The sequence below is a fragment of the Dromaius novaehollandiae genome, chromosome 5 (genome assembly GCF_036370855.1).
Source record: "Dromaius novaehollandiae isolate bDroNov1 chromosome 5, bDroNov1.hap1, whole genome shotgun sequence".
Lineage (NCBI taxonomy): Eukaryota > Metazoa > Chordata > Aves > Casuariiformes > Dromaiidae > Dromaius > Dromaius novaehollandiae.
The window spans coordinates 2,356,730-2,371,701 of record NC_088102.1 but is presented as its reverse complement, the minus strand read 5'-3'; the positions used below and the strand labels follow the sequence as shown (position 1 = coordinate 2,371,701).

The window sequence follows — 14,972 nt, the reverse complement described above, 5'->3', positions numbered from 1 at the left end:
ATGTCCCCAAGCCAGGGAACAGTACTGTCAATTGAAAGAGTACAGGAATTTACCCCAGCAAATCCAGCTGCATGAATACACTCAGCCTTCACATCAGGGCTAGGAAGGGCTTGAGATGAGAACACAAAGGCCAGAGAAATCAAAAGTTGGCTGAGATCACCGAAAAGGAGTGAAAATTAGCACACATGTGATGGGGCAAAATGAGAAAGTGTGAAGCACAGCACGAGATAGTGCAGACAGAAACATCAAGGCTGAGGAGAAAGCACTTTGCTGAGTGTGTTAGTAGTTAAATAACAGCAAACTGGTCCACTGAGAGTGGGATGTGAGAACCATCATCTGATAATGCAAGGAAGATCAAGATATGCAATGCTTTTTTCTAGTTTGCAGTTGTAGTTATACAATTCCTGTAAAAATACTGGAACACATACTGAAACAAAGCATCAACAAGGACTTAGAAGACATCAAAGGAGTAACGAAGAGTCGGCATAGATTTGTCAGATCATGTCATGCTGATCGAATTTCTTTCTGTGGGGTTGTAATGGGCTCTGTGAATGGGGCAGATGGAGCAGATGTCCTATATTTTGATTTAGCAAGGCTTTTGACCTTGCATTTTATGATGCTCACATAAGCAAGATGGGGAAATGTGGCCTAGATGAAGCTGTTGCATAAGTGAAAAAAATGCTGGCAAAGCATTCTCAGCTCACTTTCAGAGGTCACCTGTGACAGGGGAAGAAGGTTTCTGGTGCAATTCTGTCTGGTATTGCTCAAGGTTCTTTGCAGTATTCAGTAATTATATGAATGGCTTGGAGGAAAAAACACACACTTCTCACATTAAAATGCCTCTACACTTTCAGTATTCTGAATGACCATCCCTCGGCCTTCAGCACTTCTACACCCTGCTTCAGAGCACAGGCAACAATTCCCAAAATGCAGACGTCCCTCAGCACTGTACCAGCATGCTGCTTTCAGACGGGAAGCCACATATCCATGATTATATGAAATAAAGACAAGGAGCGAGACTCAGCAGCAATATCCCATGAAGGCAGATCAGCTGCTTATGTGCACCAACGCTTTCTTTGTGTAAGAAGTTCCCTACAAGAATGACACAAAATAGAACAAAATAACAGCACCAATGAAGTTTACCTATGAATTATCCAAGTCTATTTTAGCGATGATTCCTAAAGGTGACCCGTTTCAAGTTCCAGGATTGCAGATCAGCTCTGCCATGTGATGGTTTACATGCTCCTGAAAGCGTGCTGAGATTTCCACAGCTACGATATCACCCCGACATACTGACTGCTTGGTAATGTGGTGCTAGAGGCTTGTTAGAAGTAGCTAAGCAAAAACAGATGACAAAAATTAAACCAGTAGGGTTAAATAAAAAACAGAGGCTGGTAGGTGGTCTCCTGGGAAAAGCGCCCGGAACTATGAACGCTTTAAGGATAAAGTGGACACAGATCCCAACGTGGCAATATGTCTTATTCTGTATTCACAAATTCTCATTGCAGTGGGAGAGGAAGAAATTGTATGTGGTGACTGTTCTCCTCGCAACCCACCTTGCTGTGTTCTGCAAACCCTGACCACTGCAGCAGTTTAGGTGCTTATCCAGACCAGCCTTCCTGCACTTTTGGAGACACTTCCTTCTGAAAACCAAAAAAAAAAAAAAAAAAAAAAGGAGAGAGAGAGAAAGGAAAAAAATCTGATTATACTGGAGTGGATCCACCTCCTCATGTGTTCCAGATCCTGGTGAAGAAACAGGGGATCTATTCCAGCTTTCACAAGGAAGGAAATCAGATATAAATGCTGGCCAAAGAAGTAGCTTTGGTTTTATTTCTGGAAGCTAAATGCTTCCAGGAATCGTCTTTTGCCACTGGAAATGCTAAACTATTTTTTCTCATCTTATCAATATCAGCGGGGTGTGAAAGGAAACAACAGGCAGTGAATTATGACTGTAAACTCAGGTCCTAGCAAATGACAGAAAGGAAATAACACAGGCTCGTAGCCTGCAATGTCACTGCACCAAAAATTCCTGAGAAATGGGTTTCGATAAAGTAGGAACTAACCAAAGAACAGCCTACTTTCCAGGAAAAAAGACAGTTGACCTTGTTGCTCTCCTGAGTGTTTATTTTCAAAATTGTGGTGTTTTCTATGGCATTTACATATCACAGTCCCACTGAAACAAAATTATTTCTATTTACAATAATTGGTTATTTCTTAGTATTTATTTTAAGAACCATGGCTGAAAATAACAAAATACTCTCTTCCTTCTACTTATGTTGCAAACGTTTACCTTTCTAATCCAGTAATAGCACTGTTTAAAAACAAAAAAGAAAAATATTTTTGAAAGAGTTCAAAGTTGTTTTGGGTTGTATAATTGGTGTAGATGAATTTTTTTAACTTACAACATTCTTAAAAGAATGCTCAATCAACGTGGTTAGTAAAGCCATTATAGGAGTCAGCATAAAATATTTACAGAATTGGTTTTTTAATAATTAAGAATGCTGGTAACCAGTTTAGGAGCATTTTAAATACAAATGTGCATTCAAATAAAGCAAAAAAAAGTGAAAAGGCAATCATTTTCCTATTATATTATAAATGGCAGTGTTTTTATTACAGAATCACCTGCAAATCCTGAGAAATCCAGTTGCACTGGGCTTTGTATGAGCATGCACTGAAACAATTTGTTGCCATATGAATTTAGAAGTTTTTTTTTTTAATAAAAACAATACCACAGTTTAGCCCTCCGAGGAATGCTTTATCCATTAGATAACACTGACTCTCAGACAAGCTCAAGAAGTCCACAAGGACAATTCTTTAAGAGCATCTGTATATATGATCAGAGAGAGCTTTTAATCTAAAACCTGATAGCAAATTTCAGGAATTTAAGATCATTTTCTATTTTCTTCTGTCTAGATGACAAGGGAGTGCTTTCCCTTATAACGTGGCATGGAAAATCCTGAGAATTGTTCTCAAGCGGTCCTGTGCTCCCAGGCACTGTGCGGGATGTCCATGTTGCATCATTCACTCTGCTGGTTGCTTTTCTGAGGACACCCAGCATTTTGCCTATTTGGAAATCAGAATGACTTTATCAACTTCCTAGTTATGCCATATTTTTGCAAACAATTGATCATTTCCTCCATTAAAAACAAACAACTCAAAAACCCACTTAATCATTTTCTGCAAATTAGTTTTATTTCTGTTCCTTTTCCTTCAGCCGTTTGGTGGATGCACACACAGCCTTATACGTCATTCTTCAAATGCCGGAGCAGCTTATCAGCCAAGGAACCATCATCCATCCAAGTGTATGAGAAAATAATCTGCCCAGGAGTTCACGAGCATCCCAGGATGGATAAACTGATGAGGCATCAGAATGAAATTTCATTTTCTGCAGGTGACATACTCTAGATCAAAAAATGCAGCGTTTCACCGGCTTGATATAAAAGGGGCCAAACCGAACCAAGGACTCGCGGCGCTAGGAGCCCTCTGGCCAGCTACTCGCAGCTTCTCCTACGGGAAATTTCACAGGCAAGAGCAGGGATAGGGTGATTCCATTTAAGACGGATCTTTTTTCCAATAAAGTTGCCTAATCGCTTTTCAGGTCCCCGTCAGCTTTTAGCCTGGGGAGCGTCCGGAGGCAGAGCCGTGGGAAGAGCGGTGAAGAAGGAAATGCTGGGTTTTATTTGTCCTGCACAGGGCGGCTGCTGCTTCCACGCAGATACAGATTTCCTTGCACAGCTGCCCAATTGGCAGAGACACAGGACAGGAATAGGAGCGACCACCACGTCACCTGCACCGGGTGCAGCCTTTCCCTGGGAGCTGCTTGACCTCCAGATCAGCCCTTCCAGCGAGGAGCTTGGCTGTGCCACCTTCCTATCTCCTAAATGCAGATTTGCCCTTCACCTTTTGGCAGGAGACGTTCTGGCTCGTGTTTACCTGCTTTATCTCCAACCTTCTCCTGGGTTTCCTGGCAGGACAATATCTGCAGCGTCTCGTGTCGGAGCTGGTCGTGCTCATCGTTGCCCTGGGCACGGAGAGGTGCCTGGAGGCACCCGACCTCCAGCCTCCCACGGATGCAGCCACAACATGTGCCTTAAATGCACCAAATCCAGCACCGCGCTGCGATCAGGCAAGAGGGCACCAGGTTCATTCATTCCCGTCATTGTGTCCGTGACACACGGATAGGACTCCTCTATTTTCTTTCAATCCTGTAGAAATTGAATACAAAGCGAAACACGGCCTCTCCGCTGCGCATAGTATTCTGTTATAAACTGCATGGAAAAAAAAAAATCTCCTCCTCTGGCTATGCCAGCTTTAAGGATGTCTAGAATAGAGTGAGAATGATTTTTAACATCTCCTTCCCATTTCGCATGAGCTAGCTGCCGCGAGCACCCAGCGAATGGCAGGGACCTGCGAGGGCCCGACTCTGCCGCGAGACTGATCCGAGTCCGCAGCGTTGTCTGGAGTCTCCCCGTTCACAGCTGGGTGTGAGGTGGTTTTCCCATCTGGCAGTAAACCTTTGGATTTAAAAAGGAGAAATATAATCAAAAGGAGAAGTTAGTGGCTTGACATCTATATTGAACAGCAACAAAAAAATCCGCAAATACAGCAAAAGTGCATGTGAGTGTGTGTATATGCATATAAACACCCATGCATGTTCGGCTGAATCCAAGTTTCATTTACTGCAAAGCAAAGCAAACCTTCAATCTGGCCATTTTTGAACATGTTTAATTGTTGTTTCTCTTTAACGTACTTGGAGGTTATTTGTTGAAACCCATCTTTTCCTATTAACATTTTCAGTTTCAGGAATTTGGGATTTTTCTGGTGAAAAACACTTGGATGGAAAAATAATGAATCTGCTGTATTCTCAGTGGGTGTTAACAGGACTCAGTATCTTCAGGTCATATCGACAGCGACCCATGCCTAGCATACTTTTCCTGCTATTGCTAAAGATGAAAAAATAAAGCTTTCACCAAACTTCATTCCCTTTAGCTTACTAGGAAACTGGGAAGGCGTGTGGAGTATGGATGAGAGAAGGAGGAGCTCCCTCATGCAGAAAGATTACAAGACCTACAGCTCAGAATTTCTGAGCTACTTTTTATTATTCTACTTAGAGCTGAACAAATAAACTTTTGTTTGTAATTTAAATGAATATTCAGAAATTTCTATTTAATGCATGTAGCAATGAGATTGTTCTCCAAATTCGGTTGTAAGCATTTCTGTTTTCAACATTACTATGAAATCTAAGACTATCCAAATTAAAATGGTTTTGTTTGAAATAGCAAGGAATGTGCATTTACAATGTTGGTTAAAAAAAAGCTGTAGACTTAGCAAGAGAAATATAAAGCCAAAGTTTCTGGATGGTAATTTTTTTCACTAATAAAATATAGTAGGAAAATGTCAAAACTGTAAAAAAGAAAACTAAAAAAAAAGATACTAATAGCAATTGAAATTAGGTTTAGCATCATCCTATTTCTGAGAACAACATCAGGGTTTCAGAGGAACTACAGTGAAAAACGAGGAACGTGCTCTAAGAAACTGATGGGAAAACGCCTACGTTTAACACTTCTGGTCAGGGGGAAACGAGTGGTACCAACTCGCTATGAAGTTGCCACTTGAGACCTCCGAGGGAATTGATCTATCTGTTCAGCAGTTCCACAAGAAACCCAAAAAGTCAGACAAGAAGACAGTAATTTATTTTTTAACCATTTAGCACAATTAATGGCTTGCAGACAGACATGTGAGGAAAGAACTGCCACCCTCCTGCGTGCTATGGTCCCTTCACGTGGCCACTTGTGCTTCCCCTGTGTCGCACACCTCCCTGGCTGAAATGCACCTTACAAGCCATACAGAAGAGAAGTACCCCTACACTGGTCACCAGCAGACTAAATGCAATACAACATGGATATCTGAACGGTCTCGCTAGGCTTGTTCATTCTTCCAAATATGTGGAACTGGAACAAAAGTAACAAAACAGCTATGCAAATGCTTTCAAGTGCTACTCCCTACAGAGTACTGTTTACTTTTTTTAAGCATATTTACCTAAGTAACACAAAAGAAAGCACAGTAACAACAGAAGTCACATCATTAGGTGGTCACGGCAAGGAAGGAGGGAGAACTCGATAGTGAGAGGGAGATGGAAGAAGAGAATGATAGTGAGTTTTAGAAAATATGACCCATGAGAAAAGGATAAAGGTGTTGGTTTATTTAGTCTAGAAAAGAGAATTGTAGAGGGGCTTGTGATGTTCACTTACAGTCCTGGTATAAGGCCTGTAAGATATCTAACCTACAGGGCTTATGCAGAAATGTGACTTTACAGAATAGCAGAATCAGTGTGGTTGATTTGCAGAGCTGTAGAGGTATATAAAGACAAGACACATCTTGCTATTTGCTCCTTAAGAAGCTTCATTCTCTAATGCTCGTTTGTTCAGCTGCTATATATTAAAGACTCATCTTAGTTACGAGCTGTGACACACCGCTTAAGAGAGCTTGAGAAAAGGTGATCAATTATTCCTGGGAGCAAGACAAAAAGAAAGTTTAATTTGCAACAAAGGCAGCTTTGGTCAGTAATTTGGAAATGTTTCCTCTCTTTAAGGGTAGGGAAACACTCAACAGGTTAAGTGGGCAGGTGGTGAAATACCCCGCAATGGCGATTATGCATAGTTTGGCCAAAATATTCCTCAGGGCAAGCAATGGATTTCACAACTTCTTCCAGCCCTGCTCCTCCTAGAGAGTGCAGGGTCAGTGGCCTTAAAAATGCCAGATGATCTACCAAATTGGGGGTCTGGGAGACATGCAAAGACAGGCGGCATAGGCACAGGTGATGAGGAAGGGTATTCTCTTTATGGATGAATCTATGTCAACCCTGCATTTACCCAACCGAGAAAGAGATCCTGCAGAAGCTGAGAGATGATAAGAGTCTGAAACTTCTGTGATGAGATAACCAAGGTTTCAGTTTAGATAGGATATGGAGATGAAGTAAGGAGGTCACCTGTAGCCAACTGGGAATTGGTCCCTGGGATAAGCGATAAGGGAGAAAAAAGAAAGGGATGGAGAGTAGAGTACGTGGGGACCCGCACAGAGCTCAGGGGAAGGGATGAGGAGTGAGGGATGCTCTGGGAAAGCGAATGCCTGCTCCTCATCCCCAGGAGGAGAGTATTAGGGGACCTGAGGGAGAAAAACGTACCGAGAAGAACAGCCCAGCCTGGGGAGAAGAAGCATAAAGGTCATCCATATAAGGAACAGGTGACCAGCAGACTTATTTTTTCAGTGCTATCAGTTTACTGCCTGTTTTTGCTCTCTGTATGTAACTTTGAAATCAATCAAAATCACTGCTGAAAGCTCATTGTGTTGCAGAGAATCCAAAGGCAAACAAACCAGAAGCAGAGTATAAGGTCTTTTTCACCGCCAATCAGCCAATAATTGAACGTACCACCTATTCACCTACTTTTCTATGTGAGGTCCTAAGACTCCAATGTATTTATTGCCCACCGAAAAGGTCTTTTTCCATTGGTTGTCTAACACAGTGGCTAACAGGATTGTTATATGACCTGGAAATGAAAACGATATAAAAATTTCCATACTGAATAACTGTAAAAACAGTGAGGTCGCAAAAATTCAGGACGGCAGGTTTTGATGGATTTTATGCTACTGAAAAGACAATGCTATTGTTGTGGATTCCTGAGTTATGTATACACTTACCAGGTCATATATATTTATGTGTGTGCAATTGGATGTGGATGTCTGTATATAAATTTAGCTCCTACAAACATCAGCTGCATACCAGTGGTAATTATTCAAAAGACATGTAGCTTTGTGGTGCATTTTCCTAGAACAGAAAAGACAGTGCTGTTGCTCATTCTGGTGCCATCATATAAATTACTGGTAGACTAACAATACGTGCCAGAGAGGAGGTCAATAAATCAACAGAAAGTTTCAGATGCCTGTAGTCTGTGCAATTTACAGCAGGTGACTTTTGAAAGCACAGCTCTGCTGCTAATATGGGATTTTAGGCTGTGGTTTGCTGGGAAGCTTTACTGTGAGGTTTGTTGCTGGGCGTTATTGGTAACAAGATGTTCTGCATTCATGCATGGAGACAACCACAACTTGATAGCAGCTAAGCAAGCAGCAACGTCTGGTTGCTCCTGCTGCTGGGCTAGAAGTGGGAGATCTCGTGTGTGCATCACCCTGTTACGGCCCGTCCCAGTTCCTTGCCGTAGTGGCCGGCGCTCGGGAGGTGACTCTTTGGGATACCTACATTTGTACAGCTCTGGGCACAGGAGGGGCCAACCAGGCTGGCTTCATCTTTACAAAGGTCATCATCAAGGGAACAGTGGAAATCACCAGGCACTGAGGCCACCTCTGTTCAGAAGAGCACTGGTAGCCTGTGCCATAAGGAAGGGCAAACCATAGGACTTCAGTGGTCACCTCTGGGTTTATAACCCGCACATCCGAACTGCTGCCGTGCTCCAGGCACCTTCCAGGCTTTCCTGATTTTGCCAATGAGTCTGTTAGGGTTTCTCTTCTGCTCATCCCTATCTGTCTCTTGTTCTCTAGAGTTTCTCAACAAGATCCTAATCTATGATTCAATTTAACCACTTTGATTTTCTTCTGTAATGGGCAGGTTGGTAAGAGATCGTGATATATTAGAGACTGGACTAAAATGTGGGTTAGTTTAACCAAATCTTTCCTTTTAATTAGAATAATTGTTTGCTGCACTTACTACATTAATAAGGATACTCAGCCTGTGGGGGAGCAAATTAAATTGGAGGGTATGGAATTTGCATTGCATTTTTATTGGACTCTGAGTCATAACTTTTTTTTAATCCTAATTAGAACTGCAGTTCCTCTAAACAAGCAAAATGTGGCATAACAATTTAACACGTTATGGGGTTGGCTGACAGATCTGGTCCTCAGAAATCAGTGCCATGATTCAGTGTAGTACGGCCTGGGTGAGAAGCCATCACCCTCATCATCAGCAATATGTGGATCTGGATGCACCAGGGGAAAAAAAGGCAAAAGAAGCTGCTGGCTGTGGGTAATGGTAGTAGCTCAACCTCTGAGTGTTGAGTTTGTGCAGTGGTGAAGGATCAGTGACTAGAATGGACATGATATGCTAAGGCAGCTTCTAGGTAGAGTGATGTCAGCTGTGAAATCCATGCTGTGCACCCAGAAGTGACCACTGCAAACGAGCCCACCGCCACTGACTGTTCACTGCCGGTGTCTTCCAGCTTCCGAAAATACCCAGCACAGCGGTCTGGGACATGGAGTAATGCTTGCTTGATTTTCCCATAAATGATATAACATGCCATAGTGGCGAATGACGTGAGCTGCACAGACAGAGCTGCTTTGTACGGTCTCACTGAGAGTTTCTCACTTCTCCAGGATATTCTAGTATTTGGACAAATAGCTGGACAAATTTGGACAAATAATTTTGACAAATTTGACCCATCAAGTCCATGAAGGAACTCAAGCTGAAATTAACTTTTTCCTTTCCTTTCCTTTCCTTTCCTTTCCTTTCCTTTCCTTTCCTTTCCTTTCCTTTCCTTTCCACTGCTGTACCAGGCTGCTCTAATTGTTCCTTCAAGGTTCCCCCTATTAAAGGCTGAGAGGGAGCCTGGAGGCTCAGCAAGATGCCATGGCCTAAAAAATGTATTTACTTTATTTAGAAGTGGCTCATTCTCACTGGCAGGGTCTCATTGGAGAGAGGACCGTCAGAGCAGTGACTATAACAGCACCATAAAGGTAGTGGTAAGGTTTTTGGTTTCTGACACCTGGGCGGATGGGAGTGCACAGGACCAGAATATTACTTAAGCAGCCAGATCTCCCTCCACACTCATCACAAGTCAACATTGATCATGGGCAAACTTGCTCCAGTTACGATAAGTAATCCTGATGTAACCCCAGCGCTGGACTGCCCAGGTCAGCATCATTAGGGAGCTCACCCAGGCATCCCAAAGCCCACAGCCAGGCCATGGCGGAGCTGCTGCTTCTGCCAAAAGACCAATATTCGCCAGCACTAACGACATGGTTTTGTCCTAGTGATACATAGGAAGTATTTACCCTGCTGTTAATAATGCCAGTTTCAAATTTTATTTTACTGACTGGATGACATTTGCAGCTCTGCATGGGCTTGGCTGAGGTTGTAGAGCCAGTGAAGCAAAGGCTGAGGAAATCCCTGTAGGAGCAAGCTGCAGAAAGGAAGACAGTGTGCAATCCAGGGACCAGATGGAAGATGAGCATGTTGAGATCCTTCTGAAAGTGTGAGCCCTAAAGGTGACAACACACAGAAGGAAAAGAACTGGAATAAGCGCTTTAAATGCCAAGTCATTCAGAAGTGATGATTTTTAATTTTTTAAGTATTTTATATAAAATTAAATGTAAAAAAGTGCATTTTGCTTTGTCTTTTTAATTTCCCATTGCTTGTTGTGTTGTCGCAGTAAAAGGGAGAAACAAGGGAAAAAATGAACGGAAAGGAAAAAAAGAAAGGGGGAGAAAATTGCCAAATAATAAAAAAAGTCATGAATAAAGTGTTCCTGAAATGCTTAAATGAAAACATGAATGAATCTTTCTTTATTATTTTTTGATGTAATAAAGAAAACTAATTCTGATTTTTTTTCAATTTTCTGTGGCAAATCATTGCAGGCTCTTGTTTGTTTGTTTTGTTTTTATTCTCTGTTTTCTCCCACCTCTTGTTATACTCCAGAGCGCGTAGTGCTGTGTTAGTTACAAGAATCAAAAAATATTGACTCTCCCACTTGTTGGTATAGACATGAAATACAGTCTTTGGACAATTAGAACAATGTTACATCTGTATCACTGTACTAAACAACAGGGTCATTTGCTAAATAAATGAGATTTTCGTGTGGTGCAAACACAGTTCTTTTTCCAAGCTCCTTCAGAAAGAGCTTTTCACCGGAGAGCAGGTGGATGCAGAAAACAAGACAGGTGTAGTAGGATGACAGACATGACAGTGGATAAATAATTGAAAGCATTATTTGACTACTAATGACTAAGTTTGCCTTTGGTAACAAAATTTTAGCTCTTAATGCCATTGACGTCTTCCTGCAAATACATAGCTTAAATTCAGGATATTTGTATACATGCTTCCCGTCCCCATCCCCTCCAAAGCCTGTGAAGTGCGTGCTTCAAAGCGTGAAAGCAAAGCAGCAGCATGGGTCACACACACAATGCACAACAGAAAAAGGAAACTTTGCCAGCTACTATTTGCAGCGTGCACAGTGCTGCCCTGGTGTGATGTCCATGCCCACGGGGGCATGTTCCAGCTGCGGTGAGCGAGCAGGGAGCCGAGCACAGGTCAGCACCCGCGTGGTGTGTGCAAGCGGGATGGCTGGGTGCTGTCCTATTGCTTGTGACCTTTTGGTGATGGGGGGAAAGAAAAGAAGAGATTTTTGTTGCTGTCTTTCAAGTCAAACACAAAGCACAGCAGAGAAATCTATTTTAGGAATACAAAAACAACAACGAAAAACATTTTGGGACAGATGGTATGAAGAACAAAGTAGTGGTAAAAATAACCTGTGAAGTTTCTATATTGCAGCAAGCACAAAGGTTGGAGATGACGGTGAATTTTTCCACTATGGGGCCATAGCCAAAATGTTGCTAAGCAGCATCACGGTCGCAGTCCCTGATGCAGCATCTGAAACCAGGGTCAGGTGATCCACAAATTGCAAGAGAGCTTCCTACCTTACCAGCTCATTTTCATTCAAGGTGGTGGAGGCTACAGACTTTATGACTTCCACCTAAACGGAGCTTTTGAGCAAAGTGTTCCCCAGACTATAGCCAATGTGCTAAAACAGCAGCAGAGGTGAGCTGTCGGGCTGAATGATGACCAACGACTGACCGATGACCTATCCACAGACAGAGCATCTCCTCCACTTGGTTACTAATAGCTAGTGCTCATTTAAGAGATAACTCAGGCAGCAGCGAGTAGGAGAAAGAAACAGTCCTGTTTCAAGCTTTTGCACAAGTGAGCTGAATGCGGAGCTGAATTTCCATGAGAAGGGTGTGAATACCTGAGAGATTTTAATATGCAGATGGTTATGGATCTTTGGCAGAAGAGCTTTCAGGCAGAGCTAGAAATTAATGTTTTAATACAGTTATAAGCTAATGCACAAAATGCACACTAGACGCATTATACTAGTAGCTCTGAAGCTTCTCCACTCGTGGTCCCAGTTCTGGTGCAGTTCCCCTCCTGCTCGCATTTCCAGGCTCATGACACTAAATTGGAAACCTCGCCAATGATATTTTGTAGTTTTCTTTCACTCCTTCAGTTTTCTGTTTGTGCATGTTTCTTATAAAACTCATCTTGGGAAGACAAAGAAACCCCGCAACAGCTAGCTCCTTCTGCCAGGAGCTCCAGCAGGTACCATGGCTCAAGGGCTGGTGGGCAATGCCCGCTATGGTGTCGTGCACCTATTGCCACTCATCTCCCCAGGGAGATCTGCACGTATCAGCTCCTTTAATCTTGGCATTAAACCCGCTAACACAGCAGCGTGGGCAATGTGCAGGCTTCACACAATAACTCAGCTTATTGGAGGGTCATTCATCCTCCTGCCTCTTCCCCGGAGCATCGTGCCGTATCGCCCTGCACCATTTGCATGTACCAGTGTTGAACTTGTTGCAGCCCTTCCACAGGAGGGGACATGTCAGAGCAAAGATCACTCTAGACATGTTCTAACACTCTTTCCCTACTGGTCATATAGGAGACAAAATATAAAGTCAGATGATTATTTGATCTGACTTACTATGACAGGTCTTATATTTTTAATGAATGAGTGAAGTGGTCTCACAAATTCATAGCATAGCAGTAAGCACCTAAAATGTTTGCAGCTAGAAGGAAGGGTGCCTAATAGGGACCATACCCAACCTCGTGAATCCTTCACAGTGATCCTGATCCCAGAAAGTCCTCCTGCAACCAGCGTTTGGATGATGGAGGAATATGGAGAGGATCCCACCCTACGGTGGGCAGTACTCTGCTGGCAGTTGGTAGGTCTCTGGTCCGACAGGAATAGATAGTTGCTCCAAACCATACAGTAAGCTTCTTCTGAACCATATCGTTCTTTCCCATCTGAGTTGATTTGTATGCTGTCCTTCTTCACACCTCGCTGCATAAAACATTAATCCGTTGGCAGGAAAAAGAGATACAGCAGCAGCAGCAGTGGATAACTGCTTTATTCAGCGCATGGACTTTACCGAGGTTCATGTTCCTACAGGGAAGTGAAATGCCTTATGCGGAGCGTCTTATGGACGAAACTGGAAAACGGGCTGAAATGACCAGCAACCTGAGGGATTCATGTGACGAGAACCGAGGGACGGCACAGTATTTTTTCATCTGGCCTTGACTGGTCTTGAATATTGTGTCACAGTCAAGGAGGTAGAAGAAGGAAGAGAATTAGGCCATTTCATAACATAAGAAGAGCATACCAAATTGATTAGCAATGAGATTATAGTCAGTGCTAATGGTGGAGCTTGCTTGCAGCTCATATGGGAGTATTTACTGTCTAAGACCCAAAGACGACCACGGAAGATGCAGTCTTCAGAGCTCTGACTACTGCTTTTTGTCTGCACAGAGCTGTCTCAATGTCAGATCATACTGAAATCATAATAACTGTGATTCTTCAATCTCAACTGAATTGCACAGAAACGGCTTGTCAAAACGTAAATTATTGATTATCACAGCCTTACTTTTGCAGTTAAACTCTCTTCCCTGCAACGGCACGTCACCCAGCACTTTTAGGCAAAGCACACTAAAAAAGAACAATATTTTATGTGCTTGTTTTATTTCTTTATGGATATACTGTCCATATGCTCTAGGTGCTTTGAGGATAAATTAGAGAGAACAAAATTCATGTTCAAACATAACCAATATGCAGCAGTGAAACTCAGGATATTCTACTACCAGTACACCAGAAACCTTAATAACTCAATTCCCCTTTCCCTTCTAAGAGTTCTTCCCTATATTTACAGATATGGGACCACAGATGATTTCATCGTGAGCACAAGCAGTGCAGGGAAATTATTCAGACACTGAAGACATTGATGGTTTCTTTTTTTTCTTACTGTAAAGAACTTTGAAAAAAATGCAGGTGGAAAAGAAGTGATTTGAATTTCAGAACATTTTACCTTGGAAATGCATGAAGTGTATTAGAAAAGCATTTTCATTTAGCCATTGGCAGAAAGCACTGGTCTGAGCCTTTAAGTTATTTACTAATTATTTCTGAACATGGTAAATCTAACCCAGTCATTGTAAAAAAAAAAAAATATATATATATATAGACAGAAAACTGAAACATATTACTACTGAAAGAAATGGGAATACAGGAGTCGTATCTTTGCAAAGACAAGATACGTGCATCCAGGCAGCACATGCACGCAGGATCATGTTGAGCTGGTTAGGATGAGGAGAAAAACTGGGATGGAGGCAGAGCGGTGGCCTGGGAGAGCTGCTCCTGCTGGGTCTCTTTTTCTGGAGAAATGCATCCCAACAGATAGGAAGGGATGAGCAAAATGGATCAATATTCGGTAGGATATTGAATGAATGCTGCCACGACCCATCATCAGCCCTGCAAGAGCCTCCTGAAGGGCTGCTCCGCTCTCGGGCGCCTGCCCAGGCTCCCAGTCGAGGTGACAAGCATCCAGGTGGTCGCTGCTCCCCTCACTGCCTGACGGGTAGCCGCGAGGAAAACCAGGTCAGCACAGAATTAAGGTTGTCACATGGCACTTCGTGACCCTGAGGACAGTACAACACCAACTCCGGAGAGTGCATAACTCGAGAGCCATGGTGCATGCACCCCTTTGATGCGCTCCCCCACCGAAGTGCTCGGCACGCAGCCGACCCGCTCTGCCGTGCTGTGCGTGGCCATCCCAGGGACGGGCTGGCTGGAGAGGTCTGCCAGCCCCACAGCCGTGACCCGAGCGGACGTGGCAGCCTGTGGGACGAATGGGTAAAATCTGCT

At 43.0% G+C, this 14,972-nt stretch overlaps 1 long non-coding RNA gene across 1 annotated transcript in view; it reads right to left on the bottom strand.

Annotated features, from left to right (window-relative positions):
- Nucleotides 1–2,109: 2,109 nt before the first annotated feature.
- The window catches only part of LOC112993823 (uncharacterized), a 399,015-nt gene continuing 386,152 nt past the window's right edge, over nt 2,110–14,972 (bottom strand). Inside the window, exon 6 of the long non-coding RNA XR_010389252.1 lies at nt 2,110–4,514. This is a non-coding gene — a long non-coding RNA (uncharacterized LOC112993823). The remainder of the gene's footprint in view (nt 4,515–14,972) is intronic.